This window comes from Nannospalax galili, unplaced genomic scaffold, assembly GCF_000622305.1.
Source record: "Nannospalax galili isolate Female #2095 unplaced genomic scaffold, S.galili_v1.0 scaffold559, whole genome shotgun sequence".
Lineage (NCBI taxonomy): Eukaryota > Metazoa > Chordata > Mammalia > Rodentia > Spalacidae > Nannospalax > Nannospalax galili.
The window spans coordinates 483,787-502,904 of record NW_008343479.1 but is presented as its reverse complement, the minus strand read 5'-3'; positions in this window follow the sequence as shown (position 1 = coordinate 502,904).

The window sequence follows — 19,118 nt, the reverse complement described above, 5'->3', positions numbered from 1 at the left end:
GTAGCATGTTAAAAACTGACAAAAAGTTAAGAAATACTGCGGAGACGAATTTTCAAAGCCTTCTGAAAACAGTGATATAAATAACGGACATATATATTCTTAATGACAGTGATACTGTCTCATATATACTTCACAACAATCAGAAATGATATGTGAAATTAGAGTTCGCTTGTTAATATTAAGTGTTGGTAATGATAACACTATTGACAACTACAATTGCTATTCTCTCAAGCAATTGGACGCAAGAGATAGCCTGCTATTGGGGCCTTCGGGAAGACCTGTAATTTCTGACAGCTAGAGGATCAGGACTTCTGAAGACAGACATCCAGGCCTTCAAGCTTGTAGATAGAATGCTTGAGGCTTCTGCTGTGATGATTTCCCTTTCATTGTTGATTTTGATATTTATAGAGAACACAGACTGATAATCTCCTGTGAGATGAAAGGTATCTGGGTTTTCAAATTGCTAACATGTTTAAAGGGATGCTCACTGAGCCCTGGGAGAGACAGGTGGTGTCAGGGAATCATTTGGAAACAAGACCAGAAGTTTCTTCTGGGTGGATCTCTTAACACAGTCCTCCTTAGTTTGTCAGCTCTCATGTGATCGGAAGGACCTTGAAATCATTGAATATATTCATGATCCTTCTTAATCCTCCCATATAGGCATAATTTTGCATCAGGCTTTTGATATGTGAGAGGTCTATCTCTGAAGGGAAATTATATTTAAGTTTATAGCTGTATCCATATCTATATGCCCACCCATAGTCCAAAGGGTTTCTGTCTTTCATTTATGCAATTTCAAACTTGTTGCCAGTGACAGAACTCTCCAATGGACCAATGTTTGAAAATGAGGGTGTGAAAACCACATTGAATGTTAACTTCCCTGGATGGCTGTTGGGTGCAATCTACTTTTGTTAAGGTGTTATTCTTTTAAGTTTCTGATTAACATAAGTTTTTTAAAAAATTATACAAAAACATAATACCATGATTATGGAAATAAAAAGCCACCCACAAGCTTACTATCTTTACAAATCATCTATTTTCATTCTTTCCTGTCTTTTCCAAAAAAGCATATTTTTTTCATAGTGTTGGACATGCAGCATAAATATGCCTTTCTATCTTGATCTTTCTTATGAATCTCATATAATGAGTAATAACAATGTGATCTCAATAATAACATAACTGAATGACTTTAAACATTACATTATTGATGCATTCTAATTCTTATCAGCATTCAAAAATCATTGTAGGACTTTTGATCACTTCTGCTCACTTCTGTAATCAATAATACTTCTTTTCTATCATTTCCCCCTAATTTTTAACTGTTTTCTTTGAATAAATCTTTAGCAATAGAATTACAGGGTCAAAAAGGCTGAAAATGATGTAATAGTTGGTTCTTCCCTCCATTGATTAATTTATTTTTAATCACAGTCTTTCTTTGTTGTTCTTATTTTTGTTTTGTTTTGTTCAGGCAGGGCCTCACATAGCCCAGGCTAGTTATTCAGCAAAGAATGACCTTGAACTTCTGATATTCTACCTTCGTCTCCTGAGTGTGGGAATGCAGGTGTGTACCTGCACACCCAGTTCTTAATCATAATCTCCCTCTCTCGTTGAAGCAAAGTAATTTAGTGGCTCTCTCACCCATTCATTAACTAGATTTCTAGGTCTGTTCCTATTCAGGTCCACCTGCTCAAAGGCTTTGGCTCTGGCTCTACCTGTCAGTGAACCTCTGGTTCATACAGCTTTACACAAGTCAGGTGCTATGATAAGTTTTCAGTCCCAGCTCAGTCACTTCAGGTATCTATTGTCTGGCTTCAAGGAATTCCCCATCTGCAAAGCATCTGTAAGACAGTTTCAGGATTGTGAAAGGGACATAGAGATAGGCCAGGGAAGGGCTGGGCTCCTAGCTATCATCTCCTATCTCTTATCAATTAGCTCCTGTCAAGGCACCTTGGGTTCTGACACTGACCTGCCCCACCAGCTCTTACCAAAGTGTAGGCAGCCACTTGAGTGTGGCATATGCACCCCTTCTGCCCGACACTGACCCAGGTCCCATGAGTCCCACTGGGGACTCAGGTGCACCATTTTCCTCCAAGAATCCTGTGGGTTAAAAGATAAGATTTGTTTGCTCCCTGACTAAGAGTTTTTGATTCTATAGAGGTCTGAAAGTAAAGGATACATCCTTAGGCTGTAGCTAGGACTAGGACAGATAGAAATTTGAAAAGTGCACACGAGCTCACAGGATATTTCATCAGCAGGTATGGTTAACTCACCACCCAGTGGGTCAGCACTTAGCACATCCTAGGCTCTGTGCTCGGTGCTGGGTACCCATCTCTGGTAAGACAGAATCCCAGTTCTCCTGGAGACTGCTGTACTCAGAGACAATTAGGAAGTCAGCAGGATAATGTGCAAAACTTACTGTCCTCCACAAATTAACACAATGGTGTTAATGTGATGCCCACATCCACCTGGAAAATGCACAGAGGCGTGAAAGAAATCTACTTTCAGGACTTTAAAGGATTTGGCCCTGAGTCTCAAGGCCTGACTTTCAGCTGTGTGGTTTAATCAGGGTCCTCAAAGTCTCTGAGCCTTGGTTTTATCACAGGAAGTACTGGGAGATTGAAAGAGAATAGTGATGACAAAGGGCCAAATTCAAGAGTTTCATTATAAACATTACTGTGTATTTGGAAGCATTTTGACCCAGATAAATGAGCAGTTATTGGTGTGACGGCTTGATTATTGCTGTGTCCCTGCCTTTATCCTCCAATCTCTTGCTTATACTTGAAATTAAGGGGTGGGGGAGCTAGCACTGACCAGGGATTATCTTTCCTACCACCCCATCTTTTTCTTTGGGCATATTCTACCCAGTAAGAACACAAAGTATTAACTTTTTATTCCAAAGTTCTGAATTTGATTATCAGCATTTTTTTTTTCTTTCAGGAAATTAAAACATGTAGAATCCAGTAAACCTAAGGAAATTTCAAATGCACAAGGGTTGGCTGCATGCCCGGGGTAACCTGTGCACCCAAGCATTGCTGTGCAGGTCATTAGTTTCCTAAATTTTTAGAAGAAACTATAGCAATAGCCAGAAAGAAAAGTAGTGCCAGATGAATTGGAAGAGGGCAATCCAGAGGCAACAGTTCCTGTCCCCTTAACAGGCATCCCTGAGCTTGCTGGCTGCCTGAGAAATGGATCCTTGTGTGTGCATGAAGAGAGTTGAGGATCCGTATTCCTAGATGCCTCCTGGATTCTACTCCAAGCCCTTTAGATTATGCAGTTCATTGCCTTATGAGGAGATGAACTCATATTCCTTGGGAGTTCACTCTATGCCAGGTGCTGGTTATCTTTACTTTAAAGATAAGACACTGAGGCATAAAGAAAGTAACAGTAGCAGCTTGGCTGCCTGACTCCATAGGCCTTAGATGGCTTTAGAATGCTGCTTACTTCAAGCAGATAGATAAGCCTAAAATTCCCATATTGTGAGATAACGTTAATCAACTCAAATCACTAGTTAAAGCTAAAGGCTGCTTTAGCTTCTCATACAGCAAGAAATCTGGAGGAAAGGAAATAGCTGAAGGAGGTTTCTAGGATACCCTTTTCCTGTGTCCACCAGCCAGAGGAGGCCTGGTTGGTGGAACGTGGCCCACATAGTTCTTGCTAGTGGTTTGAGGTTGGTGGTTTACCTTAGTAAGGAAGAAAGGACAAGATTTTTGGAAGAGAAAGAACCTAGATTTTTAACAACACTCTCTCTCACACACACACAAATTCTGCTTGCCTGCCTTTCTTGTACAACACTTTCTGGGGTTCCAGAAAGAAAATGAAATATATGACTCTCAACATTGCCCAGAGCACAGCTTCTACTGCTTAGGAGCTTAGATAAGTTCCCTGCCGCCTCAAGCAGTGACCAGCAAACTTTTCTGAATGTGTAACAACCACTGGTAAAAATGATTTAATTGTGTAGCCCAAAAGATTCATGGTACATGTGCAAATTTATTTGTATAAATCCATGCCAGTATATTATGCACATTATAACAAATAAATCAAAGCTAGAAATTATAAAAGAAGATATTAATCTAAAATAAATAATGCTTTTAAATGTATTAATCTGTGCAGCATTATACTAAATAGCAAAGCATAATCAACACTGCAGGGAGGGTTCCTCATTAATAGTAGTGCATGTAAACTTATATTGCAAGTTTTTTTTCAGAGAATTTATTTATTTATCTGTTGGTCTATTGTTCACTATATCTGATTAGGTCATCACTGGTTCTAGCTCCATGATGTACATAAAGGAAAACCAGGAGAAATTTAGCTCTGCCAGGAGCTTTCTATTTGCTTGTTTGTTTTTGGTTTATTCTCAATCCCCAAGGTTTTTGCAAAAATCCTTTAAAAACATTGGTGCCTTTCTATGGCTATATTACCTTGAATGCTTCTGACACAGAAGTTAAGCAGGTCAGGCCTGGTTAGCACTTGAATGGGAAAACACGGATCCATTTTGTGAAGTTTATCTGGTCAAGTCTACAAAAGGAATCCATAAATTGAAGAAACTGAGTAACACAGCACAGCACGACACGCCCCACCCTCAACCCTAAGCCTGGCATTCTAACCCTGCCTCAGAAGAACCTCAGCTGGAGATGAAGGAAGAAACCACTGGACACAGGGCTCTGGTGAGAGGTGGTGCATATATGAAATAACAGCAGTTCCAACGTTTTTCTTTCTAACAAAAGTAAATATGAAAGAAAATTGAACATGGGTTTGCCATCCTCCCAGCAGGACATGCTTCCCTTGGGAATCCCTGATCTACCAGGACCAGGCTTCTTGCCTTCCAAGGTCAGTGACCTACTTCTGTAGCCATACCTCAAACCATTTCTAGCCTCACCCCATTCCCGAGATTGCCCACACACTGCACTGTACAAACACACGGGCCTAGTCATCTTTCTCTGAAAACTTTCTTCCCTTGGGACTTTGCTCAGACGGTTCCTTCTTACAACACCCTTGTTTTCCATTGCTGCCTTTCACAATTACACTCATCCAGAGAAGTTCACCTGCCCAGCACCTCCTGCGTGAAGTCACCACAGTGCTGAGCAACGTGCGTGGAACTCTGCTGGGCACAATATTGCTCTATTCATCTGGCAGGACAATCCTAGGAGATGAAGAGTATGAAGCAGAGAGACAGAGAACTCCAGAGCCACGCAGCTACGAAATGAGAAAGTCGGAAATCAGACCCTTGAGTGCAGATTTCCATACTGTCAGTGTGGTGCATCTGAATTTCACTTCCTGGAATAAGCTAAACCTTCACTAAACCTCCCTTCTCCAGAGTGGTAGGGATATGGAATTAGTCACTCCTCTAGTCTTTTGAGTTTCCACACCCACTTGTTTATAAGAACCATGCAGTATTTATTTCGCCCTGTTATATACTTCTGTTATTTATGCACATGCATATCCCCAAGAACGCAGTGAGCTCTTTAGATGTAGACCCACATTGGAGCCTTTAAAACATAGTAGATGTAGTCACTGAATAAATGAATGAATGAAAAGATGAGTGGAGCATTGAAAAACAAGGGTCTTAGGCTGGTTACAATGCTTGATAAAGGCTCAGATTTGTTTTTATGCAATGTAACATTCCAAATAACTGAGGGCAGGAAAAAGCTGTCATCCTGTTTTATTGCAAATTAGTATTTGATACCTTGGATGACTGACTGCGTGGGGGTCAGGCCATCCTAATAACAATAATTAATGCAATTTACAAAGAAATTATGGCACTTTTGATATTGGAAGCAGTTGCAGTAACAACTACACACACACACACACACACACACACACACAAATACACACCCTCCTATAGTGCAGGAACTTTCTTCTTCCATTTTATTGATTGAGACTATGAGGAAAGCTGAGGAGACTGGGAAAATAACTACACAGCCAAGAAATGAGAGAAATGAGGGCCAGTACTCCAACTTAGGACTTTTTGAACTCAAATCCTTTGTTCTTTCTCCCTATGCTCCTCAAATACAAATGAATCCCAGAATGTCAGACATTTGAGCTACTCTTTACTATGGATCTGGAGCAACTGGGTCCCCTTTGGTGCTTCTAAAAGGCTATTCTGTATAAATCTGCGGCCTTGAACATCATGACAAGAGAGAGACTTTCAGGTGCTTAATCCCTAGAGGGCTAAACAGCGCGAGCATCTTCCTTCTCTGTCTTCATGCGGAAGTCATCACGGAAATACTCATCCTCTGCAGCCAGTTAATCCTTTCCTCCTTCTTTTTCAATTTTCTCATTAATGCTTGTGTTCTTTTATGGAGGCCTAATAATGGTGATAAGCTGTAAGGGGCTGACTGGAAGCCTCCCCCAGGAGACAAGGGCATGAGGTTGTAGCGAGAAGATCTCATTTCCAGTTTGACAAAGGCAGAACTCAATGTCTGAAGCCACCTTCCCCCTTCACTGGAGAAAGCAACATTTCCTGTAGACACAACCTCAGGCTCCTTAGAAAGAAAGACCATTAAAGCCACCTTCCATCTAGTGGAAATGGAGATGGAAGGCCGATTCTCCTGAGGGATCCCTTCAGAGGACAGAATGAGTAAAGAGCTAGAAAATGGAAAACAGTTTCCCATTTGTTCAAGGATAGAGCCCCCTGACAGTGGTATACAGTAAAAAACTGGGCTGCCTTCTGGAAGAGGGAGTCTGTTGTCATTAGAAGTCCGCAAGCTGGGCCATCCCTCCTTGAGAAGGGGGAATGAGAGTAGATGGTTTGGTATGATAACTGCTAAAAACACCCCTTCCAGCCATGGCATTTTGTGTTTCTACAAATATTCCATACTTGAATGCCTTGGGGGATGAGTTTAGGCAAAGCTCATCTGTTCCACAATTCTTGGCTGCTGTACAATGTCTGCTGCCCAGTCACAAAGCATTTAATAGACAGCTGTTACCACCCCCATTTCAGAAGTGTGGTGAAAAGGGAATTCGGAGACAGGTGAGGGACCAGCTACCATGTGAGCAGGTGGGACAGGCACCCCAGCTCCAGAGCCACCCAAGCCCACGTGATTCTCAACTGAATCTCAACTTGATCTCCAACCACATGGAACAATCCCATCCCCTGGGAAGCCCCTGCCCCTGGAATGCCTTAGGATTCTTCCTTCTGTTATAAAGCCACATAGCCTCAGTGTTTCAATGGTCTTAGAGGTCAGTCAAGCTCTCTAGAATCCATAAGTAAACAAGATTTCCCTCTGACTTCAGCGGAGACTAGCAAATGCAGTAAGCCTCGGGAATTCTTGCTGGGCTCTGAGATAAATAGGGCAAAAGTCACAGTCAAGTCTAGTAGTTTGTCAAAAGGAAACACAAAGTTGCTCTTTATGGAGAGAAAGGGCTGAGTTCCAGGACTGGGGGGATGGGGTATTGTTTATGGAGATTGTGAGCATTTGGAGTGACAAGAAGCAATGAGGACATTAATAAAGTAAACTTTTTCTTGAAAATACTTTGACATCACAGATGAGCTATAGGAAAACAAGCATCCCAAGCCACTCCTAACTTGTTCTATGATACTGAGAGAGACTAACGTTTCTAAATCTTGTTTCCCTCACAAGGATGAGAACTTTACAACCAGACTCCACTGAGAGCATCAGATGAGGTCATGCATGTAAACCCATAACTGGTAGACAAAGGAGACACTTGTCTTCTGTGCTTTTTCAGTGTACCTGGGCAAAAGAATTGTGCTGATATTACTATTATTTCCAGAAACCAAGGCATAGAGATGTGAAGAGAAATGGGTCTCATTCCATAGTACCTAGACCAAGAGGAAGGGTGTCCCTGAGTGAAAGGACATCAGTGCCTGCCCACAACATGGTGCTTCCTCTCCTTCTGAGAATAGCACCATTATAGAACTGTCCAGGGAGGGGCCCCAGACCGCAGAGACTTCCTTCTGCCTGGCTGCTCACAGCACATCTGCTGGGATGACTGAGAAGGTGGTTACTGTCATACAAGCTCTAGTGCCCAGCACTGGCCTCTTCCTCTCTTCCCTACCTCGCTCTGCTCTTGGTATGCTCTCTATGTTGGGACAAGAGTGCATGCCTGGATGCTCATCAGGGAAGCGGTGCTTGCTTTTTCTTTGGTTATGTGCCCTCAGAGTCCTCCAACCCTCATCTGCCACACAGAGAAGTACCCAAATCATCCTGACTTCTGCTTCTCCAACAGTGTGGCCTGTGCTGTGAGGTTCTCTAACCACGGGGTTCCCCACCCACCCTGTCCCCTCAGCTCACCATCATTGTTACTTCATAAAATGACATGAGGAAAAGACTTCAAGTGACTCATCATGGCAGAATGGGAGGGACAGAGAGGGAGCTTGTGAATATTTCTGGAGACCTCTTGAGTCCTTCATATGATCTGCTGAGCTTCATGAAAAAGTTATAAAAATATGAATGGTGCCATATTTTCTCCAAAGGCAGCCAGAGTGAAAACTGCCACCTCTTTAGAACATAGGGAAGCTTCTCCTCACATCCACAGCTATGGCCCAGTGGCTGCCTCATCTGTGGTAAGGGGGTCACATTGTTACACCCTGAGCTTTTCTAGAGCTGCCTTGGGCCTCAGTCTCACCCTTCCCATGACCTGTGACCTTCCCCTTCATGAAGCCTTCTGGTCCACCAGACTGAATGCCAACATAGGATGCCTTCAGGGACAGTTGGCCACCAGATACTGGTCTAGGCACACCTCAGGGTTCTAAACCATAGGCACCCCTGAGGTCTTAGAGACCAGGGATTCTTACTGAACAGAGTACATAGGCTATCCTTTCATCAGCCAAAGGGCTCAGACTTCACTAAAAGCAAAACAGCCCACTACAATCACAACCCCAAAAGGGAAATGGCTTGGAAAACCCTCATGGATGTAAGCATGCTTCAGAATATCTTGGAGGGCCAGATAAAGCAGGTGACTGGTTGGACTGCTCCCCAGAGTTACTGACTTGGAATGCCACATACTTCTGTGTTCCTGTCCTCCTCTTATGGGACCCCAGTGCTTCTGCTTTAGGGACCAACTTTAAGAGTCACTGATATAGCCTGAGTTGTTTCATTTCATAGGCCAAAGTAGGTGAGTTCTCCAAGCTGCCACAGCAGGTGAGAAGTGAACTGGAAAAGTGTCCCACTTCTCGCCCCCGCCCCCATAGAGGACTTACTTATCCCACTCACCCCTGTTCCATTATAACAGGGCCCTGGGTAGAGAGAGCCACTTTACCCTGAGCCCTTGAGTGCCATTGTCCACTAGTAAGAGGGAACATGCCTAACTCGAACCTGCCACTCAACCATCCTGTACTTCAGGATGCTTCCCCACACCTCATTGATTGTTACCTTCCCTCTTTATTGAGGCTTCTCTGATCTCTTTTCTGTATTCTGTTATCTGACACATTCTGATTCACAGCTTTGAGGGGCTAGGTGCTGTGGTAGATGCAAAGGTAGATACCTAGGTATGTGAGAGAAAGCCCCCCCCCCACTTTCGGGGGCTTCACTTCTGGCAGAAAAAATAACCGCAATCACATCACAACTCTGAGAAGGGAAACAAAGGGCATACTTCGGGTGTGTGAGGGAAGGGATGGAGAAAATTCCTTAGGCCAGCAGGAAGGAGCAGAGGCTAGAGAGGACCCAAGTCGGTGTAAGGGCCACATGATTAAATAGCAAGAAACCCTCACTGGACATTCACTGTAGGCCGGTTGCCTTACATCCTGCTTCTGTCCTCACAACCATCTCTCCAAGAGGTGCCATCATCAAATCCTTTTTAAGAGATGAGGAAACTGAAGCTCAGAGCAGTCGTCCAACTTGCTGAAGATCACAAAGCTATTCAAACTTGAATTCTGACACCAGAACCAAATCTAGCATACCATCCTACTGCTCTTTGCCAGGAATAGAAAGCTAGCACCTGTTGTTGGGTAGTTAGGGCAGGTTTATCAAAGCTCTGGACAGGTGCGAGGATGGAGGACAGTAGGAAAGACAGGCTGCGGCTTTGTGTGCTGTGAGGCTTGACCGGCAGGGTGAATCACTGGCGCCAAGCTAAGGAGGCAATCGAGAGCCAGCGAAGGATCTTGGGCAGGAAAAGAACGCACAGCACAGCTGTGTTTTAGGAAGATGGGATGGAGATGGGCACTGATGACCAGGAGACCACATTTCAAGCTACTACAGAAGTTTAGGAGTGAGAAAGCAAACGCCTGGCTTAGGGCAGGTGGCAGGCGAGGATGAGACTGCAGGACAGATGCTGTTCTCATCCCTGCTGTTGCAAATATTTGACCACTGACGACCACACAGTTGACCTATATTAAGTCATCTGATCCTCACAGTAGCTTCATATCAGATCTCTCCCCGGTGACGCTTACTGCCACTCTTCTTTTTCTCTGCTCATGGTTCTCCAGTTCTCCATACTTAGCACTTTTGCTATTTGGGATCAAGGCTTAAGTCTTCTTTCTGAATATTAAGGAATCCTGGGCTGAGAAAACTCAGGATCAGGGAAACTTGGATCACCTATCCTTCTCACTGGGCAGCTGAGGAGTCTGAGGCCTAGAGACAATCTGTAACTTGTTCCATTCAGGAGAGGATGGTACCTCGACCAGAAAGAAGTCTTTCCTCCTCCAACACCCGGCTCCCACTCCTGGGCCAAGCTGGACGCCCTGTGGCTCTGATGGGTGCCAGATGGCATCTCAGTTACCAGGCTGCAGGGCGTCTGAGGACCCTGTGGTCAGCAGCGGCCAGGAGCACCTCCTCCCTCTGGCGCTGTGGGCACAGGGCACAGAAGGGCTGAGTGAAGGGAGCGCGTGCAGCGGAGAGGGCAGGAATGCTGGTGACTCACCCCTTTGTAGTGTGGGTCACAGCTGCCCGGGGGCATCTCAGCCTATGTAAGGCAGCTGCCATCTTCACCTTGTCAGAGACTCTTTAACTCGGGCAGCCAGAGAGAGGAGATGGGGTCTGGCTGGGAAATGGCAGCGCTGCTCCAAAGAAACAGGGCCCCGGGAGTTAAGACATCTCAGCTCCACGCCCAGCAACGCTCCTGTTCCTTCCAAGTGTGCAATCTTGATGAGACTCACTCTTTCCATCTATTCATGGGTTTAATTGTCTTTGTTCTCCCTATCTTGGAAATATAGGGAGTGATCTGTGTGTTGATCAAAGGAGAGGAGAGAAGAGGAGGCGAGGCAATTTTGAAAAAGGGAAGAGAAAAAGAGGAGAAAAGGCCGTTTACAACCTAAAGAGTGGAACCTATGCCTTGATACTATCAATAGTGATGCTGATTTTAATATCACTAAACAATCTCCAGGGAAATGTGGTAAAACGTCTTTGTGAGCTTATTTGAACTCTGTATCACTTTTGCCACTGTGAGATTCAAACTGCTTCAGAAATGTGATGCTTATGTTCTCTTTAACTGCATTCCCTTCTATTCAGGCAGCTTTGCCTTGAGCAGGCAGATCTTAGATCATATGCATGCCTTTGTGGAACTTGCCTCCTAGCTGGAAGATGAGTGTTATGCAACAGGATGTGCTCAGAGGTGTTAAGTACTAGCAGGAAGAAATGGAAGCAGTTGAGGACTTGGCTTGGGGTGGCTGACTGGGGAGGGTCTCACAGGCCAAAGCAGAACTGCAGTATAGGTGTGATTTGGACGACTTTGGCCCTAAAGAGGGACTTACCAAGCAGGTGTTCGTGGATGTGCCTGCCTGGGAAAACAAGCCTAGGAGCACATTCTGGGAACAAGGTGACCTTGTGAGCAGGGCAGCATACAGTCATAATGAAGTTAAGGGGCCAGGGAAAGTGTCAGAAAGGCACCATGGAACTGGACCTGTGGAGCTTTGTGAGAAGTTTGGGAGACCTCAAGAAAAATATGACACTAAGACAGGATTTAAGCAGAGCAGTGGCAGGTTAGGAGGACAGTGTAAGAGGGTTACTTCTATTGCTTTGCTGAATCCCAGTGGCATAGGGCAAGGCAGGAAGCACGTAGGACCAACGTGGCTTTATTTTAATATATAAATTCTACCTCCTTGGTCTTTTCTTGGCTTAAAATTCTTTGACCTCACTACAATCATCATCTCCTCAAAACTTTCTGCCCCTGAGCATGGAGTAAGAGGGAAACACGGGGGATAAATCTGCACCCTAATGCCCACATACTCTCAAGGATCTAGCGTTGGGTAAGACTACACAGACTATTGGGTGTTGTGATCCCCTTCCCAAGCCCGAGGTTTCTGGGATGATGTTTCCTCTGCCTTATTCTGTGTAGCATGTAAATCCAGCATATAAGGTAAAGCTGACATCCTCAGTCAGGAACACTGGAAAGCCTGGAAGCCAAATGCAGGAACAGTGGAGAGGGGAGAAATGATGATAGGAAAGAAGTCTGAGCAAGAAGCAGAGGCTCCTCATGAAGGGTCTGGACTCTAAGAGTGGGGGTCATCTTTGTGTTTCTGATGCACTAGGTGTACGGCCAGACAATCACCTTTATCTGCTCCATGGTCTCCCAGGCCTCCAAATCCCCTTCACCCACCCTCCACATTGCCACCAGGCACAAGGTTCCCATGAGCAGGGAGGGGCATGGTGTTCTCTAAAGGCTTGCCTACCAGTACCAATGCTGGCCCACAGCTCTTTAAAAGTGCTTCCTCTTTGGAAAACTACCCACACTCTGTGCTCCCTTTTAAAGTTTGAGATTGAGACTTGTGTTCTAAAATCACCGAGGAACCCAAAACACTTCAGTCTGAAGGACTTCGGAAGTCGTTTTTTAGCATGCAGCATCCTCCCCAACCCCAAGTATACAGGGAAACTACCCTTCGTAGTGCTATGAAAGCTAAACCACCAACCCTGCAAAGCCTTTAATTTGTTCAAACTTTTCCATTCCACACATAACAATCCCTGAGGCCTAGAGTCTTATCACAACCCTGTAAATCAAAAGCACTCTAGTTTCCTGATCCTCAACTCAGTTTAAGGAGTTTAGGCTTAAGGGTACCAGGGCAAGGATCTCAGCACCTACCCTGTAGAACACTGGATTTCAGGTGGCAATGGCCTGCCAAAGTTGCTCCTGCCACTTTAGCAGATCAGGGTCACACTTCTCTGTCCATCTCCACTTTCAGTGAGCTTAACCAGCAAACTGGGATCTGCTATTGTGAGAGAAGACAGATCACAAATCAAGACTTCCCCTTCATTCTCTCACCAGCTGAGCATTCACCAGCAAACCACCACCTTGGGAATATTCAGTCTGCTCCACCAGATTCTGAAGCAGAAGTTCTTGTGAAATGTAACCCTTACTTCTTAGATTTTAAAAGGCTTTCAGGGAATAGTTACAAGGAATTACTCAAAAAGCCCTTGGGATAGTCTCATTTTGGATTGTAGGTCTTAATGCCACAAAAGCCAGATAACTAGGCAAAGGGGCCAAGCAGCTGGGTGGAAGAAAGTAGAAAATGATGAAGGAAGTGGTAAAAAGTTGCTAGGGATACCATGACACATCGCAGACCAAGCGGTTTAAACAGCAGAAGGTACAGTCTCAAAGGTCTGACCCTAGAAGTCCAAAATCAAGGCGGGGGAGGTTGGTTCCTTCTGAGGACTGTGAAGGAAGGATATGCCTAGGGCCACTTTCCTTGACTTACAGATGGCATCTACATATTCACATGACATTCTCCCTGCCTGTATATCTTTGATTGTGTCCAAATTCTGTCTTTTATAAGGATGTCAGACATGCTGGATTAAGGCCCACCCCAAATGACCTCATTTTAATTTGAGTAGTTCTCTATAGGCCCTTTCTCCAATGAAGATCATATTCTGAGTTCAGGTCGCTAATGTATCAACGTAAGAATTTTAAGGGGGCACAATTCAATCTATCACATTTAATTAAAACAAAAATAAATCTGAGTGTCAGATCTATCAGGCTCACTGCCCTGATTCTTGTTTGTTCCTTGACCTTTGTGTGTATAGACACATGAGGGAAGCATGTAGCTTTTCAGAGATCATAGACAGAGAAAGGTGGAGGTAGTCTACTGATTGATTCCCAGGCCAGGGTACTTGCTCCACTTAGCTGTCACCTGTGTTTAGGGGGGCACATTTCTTTTTCTGTCTCAACACTTTGGAAAAGTCTGTTGGCAGCCAGGGGGCCAGGATATGTCTGGTCCTTGTTTATGTGCATGCAGCCTGGATAGGACCATGCAGAAGACATTTGGAAAGCCCAAGTGGGCTCATGTGAAATGTCATGGTCTGTATTTAGCAGAGGTTCTGAATGTTTCTGGGATGCATGTGAATTGCTGGCCCAACACCATAGGTTGCTTTGAGGCTTTGTTTTTCAATGAAGTTTTCTGACTACAGACTCACAAAGAGAAAATAGCAAGGCCAGAGCCAGACTTTATTTTCTCATGTCTAAGACCAGAGATGTTATCATTAAGTTAAGGACTATATCTTAGTGATAGGGCTATAGCCAGGCAAAGTGGCTCATGTTTATAATCCTGTCACTTTGGGAAGTTGAGGCAGGAGGATTGCTGTGAGTTTGAGGCCAGTCTGGAATACATAGTAAGTTCCAGGTTATCCTGGGCTGCAGAATGAGATCCTATATCAAAAATATAACCAACTTGACTGGTTTATTCTTAGAAAATGGGCTAGTAAATTCACTAGTATAAATATAGACAAAAAGGAATAGAAAAAAATAGGAAAAATAAAAATAACATGGCTCTAAAGTTACTGAAATCCTCTTCTTGTTTATAATAGTCTCTGGTCATTGGCAAGGCACACATTTAATTTACCAGCAGTAGTGACTCTTCTTGACCACGCAAGATTTTAGCACCATCGAAATTTGGATTTTTAAGTGAACATGCACTGCACAGCATTGTTGGTTCTCAAGCTCTGGTTATCCTCACACACCATTCACACTGGTGTTTGGGCTTCTCGTGTCAGAATCCTGTGCTTATCTCGAGGTTGGGCTCCAGCAACTTCATGAAGCATATACATGTACCAGCGTAAAATATATCTCCTTTTTATTCAAAGTAAAGTTGGCCTATATTGCACTAATTCTTGTACTATACTATGCTAATATCACTATCTTGACTGACTTGTTGTCTAATTTGATAAAAGTGTGGATACAAACAAAAGGAGATAGAAAATCAGGAAATGATTTAATAGTTTTTTTAAGGTCATGAACATAAGTACTGTGCGTTTCTGTCTCCTCCCCTTCCTCGCTGCTCCCTCCCTCCCTCTCCCTTCTTTCCAGGCATGGTGGTATACATCTGTAGTCCTAGCCACTGCGAAAGTGAAGGCAGGCAGGATGCCTGAGCCTAGGAGTTAAGGACTAGCCAGGACAACGTAACAAGTCCCTGTCTCAGAAAACAAAGCAACAAAGTAAAATGTCATTGATCATAACCTGCATTTGTTCAATACTCTGATAACACACATCCCCCTATTTTTTCCAGAGCACATAATGAAGTATGGTGTCTTTCATTCCTACTTCGTAGTGGCATAAATTTGTCCAGGATCATTATAGGCTAAGTTGTAAATAACGGGTTCTGAATCCTCACTGCTGGGTTCTAGTTGCCATTCTGTTTCTTCCCTTGCCTACACCCACACAGTCCCTATCGTCTCTTCTAGCTGCAAGAGTTGGAAGTGTAAAAGTTCTGTTGGAACATGGGCCTTGCCTTTTGGTTCAGCATTATATCCCATTGTCTACTACAGGGCCTGATAAATCCCAGGAATGTAAACAGCTGATTTCTACTGTGTTGAAGTACATGACCTATACACTCCTGTGCCCTCAAGAGTTGATGCTGAAGTAATTATTTGTTGGGAATACTAGGCAGCTGGTGCCAGGAAGATGACAAACTGAACCCACCATGAGCAGCAAAGCCAGCACCTTCAGGGGTGCAGAGGTCTGTGTCACAGCTGACTTCCTCACCACTGGAAATGGAGGTAGAATTAAGAGCTGGAGGGATATCTCCAAGTCTGCTCTTGCTTTTTCTTTTCCCTAAGGACAGCTCTGTAGGATGCTGGAGCTCTGCGAGTTTCCTATAATTTGGTCTGAAAAAGTTCACTGGGTTTTTCCACCTTGTTAGTACTTTCTTCTTAAAGCTTTACTTTTCCAAATTGGTATTTAGTCTCAGTTACAAAATTCATCATTTATTGGGATGACATACTAAACTGATAATGTACCCACTAATAACTTATTATACTTTACACAGCATCTTGCCAAGAAAACCATTTTCTAGACCACGAAGGAAAAGGGGACTCCTTTAGATACCATAGTCATTCCATCATGACCTTTTCAGTGTAGCTCTGGGGCTGTCTATCAAGTAATCCATGAACATAGTGGGCTAAGAGGGAACCAAGGGAACCTGCTTCTTCCTACTCAGAATCCTTTTGTATCCAGGGGTTCCAAAAACACAGCCCAGTGTTCCCCATTCTACAATGGTCAAAGCCAGTGCTGACTATGCAATGTCCTTGAATTATTGGGGTAGAGTTAGAGGACCTCACTTCTAAGTTCCAGATACGCTCCCTCATCTGTGAAAATGAAATTCATCCTACTGTCCTCACATTCTTCTTTGGTTGTGAGCATGTGAACCCACATGCCTTGGCTAGTGAACCAGACCTTCATCTCCTCCACATTCATTCTCATCACCATCTATCTAATCCCTAAGGCTGGCTCATTCTTGGGGAGTTTTTCTCAACCGTGCATCTCCTTCTTGGTCACACATTAAGGCCCCATGAGATCTACAGTAGTTGCCTAGCTAGTCTCCTCCTTTCCTTCCCCCAGTTTCTCTGAAATGATGACTGTGGAGTCAGATTGTTCTGTATGTGCTGGAAGGCCAACGTCCCTGCAAAAGGTCCATGGTCTTTTCGAAAAATAGACAAGAGGATACCACCGGCACCAATGCGCTGGCATATCTCTCCTCCCTAACAGCTTCTTCCCTGCCCTGCTCTCTTCACAATGTTTTTCAAAGAAACTGCACTGTTGATCAGTGGCTAGGGGTTCTAAAAGAAGATTCTGTGCCTGATCACTAGAAAGTGACATCTTGGCCTCAACCAGACAGAGGATCACAGTCAACAGCACCTAGATGAAGCAATCATTGTGTCCCACGCTGGGCAGGGCAGGGCTCCCCTGGCTGTTTCTCAGCAGAGGTACTCAAAGCATTTCTCTGAAGCCTTTTGGGCTTTGTGGGCTTTCAATCTTTGTGATGTTTAGTATCTTCAAGGCCTCCTGCACAATGCCCCCAAAGGAGCTGCTCTATAGCAGGGATAGCTGAGAAGGGAACAGTATCTAGCTTTGGAGATCTCAGTTACCTTTTTTCAAACCTTTTCTAGCCCATGTCCTTACCTGTTAGATAGGAATAGTGAACCTCATAGAACTCCCTTCAGGGATCCTGTTAAAAACTAAACAGCATATGGAGTTGATGTTTGAAAAGGTGAGAAAAAAATAATTTTAGATTCAGAAGAACAAGACTTTAGGTTCAAGTTGTGTTATCTAGGCCCAGTCAGTTAGCTTCTCTGAACCTCAGTATCTTTACCTGGTAAATGTGATTATCTAAGACTTATATAAGGCTGTTGTGAGAGTTAAATGAGAAAATGTCTGAGTCATAAAGCACAATATGTATATGGTGTTATAATGGTATCCTAATGTGTATGGTGTGATTTCTAGAAGGCAGTTGTTGCATCATCTTAGCTCAGGGTTTGCATCACAGCCTGGTCCAGCATCTTACTTTTCAAAGGAGATTGCCAGGTACCTGCTGTCTGAGATTCAGTACACTGAGGCCCTTGACCTTACCTGTTGGGGAAAGTATGCCTCTAGGGCATGTGCAATGTAGGGCTGGAAAGCCCCATAGAAGGGATCCTGCTTGTCTGGAGATAGTCGCTTGCTGTGGGTGGTCTGGACACCAAACACTATTTAAGTATGAATCAGGCTCCAACGATGGTGCAAGGACCACAAGAAGAGGCAGATCCTTCCAGGGAGGGGGCACTTACAATGCCTGGAAACACCTGGCTGGGATCCGCTGTTTTTATAGGAGGGTACCCACAAGTGTATTTCAGGTAGGTGTGTGTGTGTGTGTGTGTGTGTGTGTGTGTGTGTGTGTGTGTGTAGCCGATTCTACTGATCTATCTTTGATCCAGTCAGGTTTTTTCGCCAAGTTAGCCATGCTTCAGTGCAAAAGAGAAAGTGGTGGGCTGGCTGGGCCGCAGCCACATGGCTGCATATCTCTGGGTCTCATCTTATCTTTCTACGTGTTCACTGGACTCTGTGTGGCCCACGGCAGTGTTCTGGGAGAGAGAGCTCACTGTGACACTGGAGAAGTCCCCCTGTTGCTTCTGGGACATTGTGGCACAGAGAAGATGCCCATGGCCACAAGGCAGGATTCATCTTACAGTAGCACCACTGGCAGGATGTACTATGGGAAAGGGTTGCTTCTGCAGCCCCCACACAGAGGCTCTCTGAGTACTCAGAGCCCTTTGACTAAGACTCGCCAGTGCGCACAGTTAAGTAAATGAGCAGAACACTGTAATCTGAAGACTAATCTTAAAAGTTGTGATTTAAGCTTGCAAGGCTCTAGGAAATAGTAGTAGGGAGTGAGGCTTTACCTAGCAACAAATATAAACCAGGGTAGTGAGCACCTTATGAGTGGGGGAGTCTGTGTTCTTTCCTATCTGTCCAGATTTGTCCCTAAGTGGCCTGAGGACCAGCTCGTGCTTTGATCATCATCACATCTCACTGTGCCTGGCAGGTCCTGAGAAGCTATTTAATGCATCCTTCAGGTTACAGGCTCTCTACCTCTTTCTACCTATGTCCCTCTCTATCATTCCCTTTCTAATTTAAGTCCCAAGCCACGGGGCTACAGCCATTTCACACCTTCCCAGCACTATTCTCTCTTCCTGGACTGTCCTCCACCAATGAAAACCCTCCATCTGAACCGTCTCAGTCTCCATGAAACTCAACTCACCCTGAATAAAAATAGCTACCTATAAAGTTAAAAAGCGTGCATTTGCTGGCAGACCTGCAGGGTCATGCGGTCACAATCTGTCACAGTGGCTTACAAAAGCAATGTGGAGAGTGTATGCAGATTTCCAGAGGGAAGAGACTCAGAAGATATGAATGCTGCTAAGTATTATCACCTTTGTACAAATGTGATTACAAATGCTTCACATTATTTCCTCCTCCCCCTC